At 50.8% G+C, this 3,810-nt stretch overlaps 1 long non-coding RNA gene across 1 annotated transcript; it reads left to right on the forward strand.

Moving 5' to 3' along the window:
- The first annotated feature begins 1,956 nt into the window (after positions 1-1,956).
- LOC309797112 lies at positions 1,957-3,541 on the forward strand. Its single transcript, XR_014292549.1, has 2 exons — positions 1,957-2,184; positions 3,232-3,541. It is a non-coding gene; the product is annotated as an uncharacterized lncRNA (long non-coding RNA).
- The last annotated feature ends 269 nt before the right edge of the window (positions 3,542-3,810 follow it).

Raw genomic sequence — 3,810 nt, forward strand, 5'->3', positions numbered from 1 at the left:
AACACCAACTAGAGCTTTGTCCAATCTAAAACAGTTAGGTGGGGTATTTTCATCCTAAAGCCCTATTCTTGATTTGAATGTGGGTGAGTGCTGAAAGGTCTTTCTGACACCCCACAGATTTTCATACAGGTAGGTCTTTTTTCTTAAAAAAAGAATAATAAAAATCCATGAGCAAAACAAGTAACGAATAAAATCCATGAGCAACTATCAGTCAAAGCAGCCATGAGATGAGAGGGATGTATCTGTGTGTGGTGTGCGTGAGAGACAGACAGACAGACAGACAGACAGACACACACACACACACACACACACACACACACTGAGATTCAGGAGTTGATTTAGAATAACAGACCGAACCAGGGTGTGTGTGTGGTGTGGATGTGTGTGACAGAGGCAGACAGACAAGCAGACTACGCCAGGGTGTGTAGTGTGAAGTGTGTGTGTGCGTGTGTGTCTAAGAGAGAACACAGAGAGAAGACAGAGACAGACAGACAGACAGACAGACAGACACTGAGATTCCAGAGTTAATTGAGAATACCAGACGGCACCGCACAGCTTTTTGCTTCCTCCTGGTCCCACAGTCTATCCAGGACAAGTGCCCCAGCTCCAGCACCTTAAGCCAAAGACACAGGCACCACTCCCTCCCACCCCCACTCCCATCCCCACCCCCACCCCTAGGCGAGACAGCGCCAGAAGCCACCCAGCAAGCAGGCCCGCCGAGCCCGCTCCCTGGCAAACCCCGGGGCCTTTTTAGCCCCACCAGGGACCCTTCCCCACTTACCGGTAATTCACTTTAATGCCCCGAAAGTCTGGTCTGGTTTAAGGAATTGCAGCCAATCCATGAAAATCAAGTCTCCTTGATCCACTCTCCTTCTCCTCCTCCTCCTCCGTAGGACGGACATTCACACACACTCACACTCTCCCTTCCTTCCCAACCCCAAAAGCGCGCTGGGCCATCCCAAGAGGCTCTTTGGGGGGCCCACCAGTGACCAATCCTGCTTCCACGTGCCTCCATGAAACCCTCGTCCAAACCTGCACAAGGCGCCAAGTGCATGCACACAGTCAGCCTTCGGAGATAAGTTCGGCAAACCCGCTCTCCCACCCCCGTCCCCCCATCCACACACCCCCACCTCCACCTCTGGCCCTGAAAGGGCTAGGGAGCGCGCGGGCTCAGGCACCCGCCCCGGCAGACAATACTCGAGCAACTCCTGCCTTCCCCGCACACGCCCCGCCTGGTCCTGCCACCACTCTCTTCTCCCAAGGTTCCTACAGTCCCGCGGGCCCCGAGCAGGGGCGTCCTGATGGATGCTGGGTGTGGATTGGGAAGAGGGGGGCGAACTGCACGCACCACCGAGACTGCGGGCAGGGGAAGAGGGTCGCAGTCCTCCGAAGCCGCTCGGGGGGTCAGCTCGTCAGGAGGGGGTGGGATGGGGACCGCGAACCCCGAGGGAGTGACTCCCGAGGGACGCAGCTTTTCCGCGCCTCTTCCCCACCTAGCACAGCGCGCGCGCACAAGCGTGCACCCCGAGGGGCCGTGCACCTTCCTCCGGCCCCCGGACTTGTCCAGCCCTCGTCCCTAAGCTCAATGGCCGGGAAGGGAGGGCATCCGGCCCGTGGCGGCCCAGGAGGGGACAGAGCGCAGCGGGGTTGCCCACCTGCGCGCAGGGTGGCCGTTGCGGCCGGTGCGCCCGCCGGCTGCGCCGTCTCCGCCGTGTCCACCGCTGGAGGAGGTGGCGGCGGCCTGACCCTCGGCCTCCAAACGTCTCCTCGCTCCTCGGCAGCGGCGGTCCTCGCTCCCCTTCCTCCCTGACGTTGAACCTCCCACCTAGCCCGCAGGTTCTGCCACCGTCCTTCAGCCCGCCCGAGCCAGAGCTGTCCTCCCCGCCCCTTTCCCGCCGCCCCGCGCAGCGCAGCGCAGCGCTCCGCCCCCCGCCCGCCCATCCTCGCCCGGGCCCAGCCGGGGGCTGCGGGCCCCGCGCCTCCTGCCGCAGATCCCCAGTCCCGGGCGAAGGAGGGTGGCGGGGTTCCGCCTCCACCCCGCGTTCCTACCCCGCTTCCCTCTCCCCCGGCCCACGGCGGCCGCCCGCACTCAGCCAGCGGCCAAGGGCGTGGGCACCGCGCGCTCTGCCCTCGCTCTTCCGGTGTCTCTTCACTCCCCGCGAGGCACCTTCCACGGCCCAGAGGGTACCTCGTGTCTTGGGGGGAAGGGGGGTGGGTGAAGCGGGGTGGAGTGTGCGAGAGAGAGGAGGCGAAGAAATTAGCATGTCAACTGCCGCGGGATACAAGTTGCTGCCTGTGCCTTGTTTCTGATACATTAAATACCTGGATGTGCTGCTTTCCTTGTTACCACCGCAGCAACATTCAGAAGCATGAATATGAGATTTTCAAGCTAATTGGTTGTAGGGGCTTTTTTCAAATTTAATGATGTAGAAGACAACAGATTCACTTTTTTAAAAAAAGTTACTTTATATATATATGGCCACATCTTTAATTTTTAAAAATAGCCAAATATAAATAACAGAGCAGCTGTGTTTTCCAGAAGCAGATCCAATGTGTATGCGTTATTTAAGCCCTCTGTAATTATTAATTGGGTTCTTTTTAAAGTGTATCGTAGGTATTTCTTAAGAAAACGAGCTTGGGATTTAGGGATTAGGAACCCAAAAGTTTTAATTTGGCTTTTTGCCATAGTTCTAAAATGTCAGTTTCATGGAAATTATTAAATGTGGTTATGTAGAAAAAATGGATCCTTTTTCTTCCAGGTTGGCAACATTGTTAGATTTGGCAAAGAACAGATTTTTTTTTAAAGCCAAGAAATAATACAATTCTTACTCATTTTCTAGTGATGGATAGCAGCTTTTTCTTTAGTGCTTTTCTCTTTGCGGCAAACTTTGTTTCCTCTTACACTTGTTTTCTTCAAAAATTTCTCCTTAAATGTAAATAAAGCTGTAGATACCGTGGTTCTGGAGCCTTTGTTTTCTTAAAGGGATAGGAAATTAATTATAATTGATGATCAAAATCAACCTTAGGCTCACAACACTAAATTTCATACTGATTAACCCTGTTTTTGAATTCTGCTTTTAGTCATTTAACCTAACACTTGAGAACCAAGAGTTTTTTTCAGTTTTATCCTTATAACAATGAAATGCACACTTTTTAATTAACATTTTGAACCAAAATTAAATTCATTAAATTGACTAATGAAAAGCATATTCGTCGTGCATTTGTTGCTAGGTAAATGAGGACAACATGGATGATAAACAGCATGCTGAAGAAGAGGCTCTGAAGCAAAGAACACAGTCTTTAGAAAACCTGATGATCCCCTTTTCAAGGCAAAGATGACAAATACCAGTAATTATGCAAAGAATGACTGCCGCCTCTCTTCCCTCTGCTTTGGTTTTGTGGCCAGGCCTGCATTTATCTCTTTTGATCATCATAATAAAACTAAAGTAATTCAGCATTCCAGTGGCATTGCTTAGTAAATTAGCAATTTGAAAATGCTTTTATTACCTAATTAATCCAAGTAAATACCTCCGATAAATCCGATTTTACTCTTACATTTTTTTGTGCCTCCGGAGAAACACTTGCGTGAAATAAAAACAGCTAAGGCAAGCTCGAGAACAATTGCCAGCCAGATTTTTCTGTGCTTGTGTGTTGCAATAGAGTTGATATTAAGTAACCTTTGGGTCTTAAATTATATATCAGATATTGGTTATGAATTGCTCATTGGCTGCTTCTTTAATGAGTTCCTGTGTGTTTGCTTTGCCTTACTTATTCCCCAAAGCATTTTTGTCTGCCTTATTGAATCTACCT

This window comes from Mesoplodon mirus (assembly GCF_964341445.2).
Source record: "Mesoplodon mirus genome assembly, chromosome: X".
NCBI lineage: Eukaryota > Metazoa > Chordata > Mammalia > Artiodactyla > Ziphiidae > Mesoplodon > Mesoplodon mirus.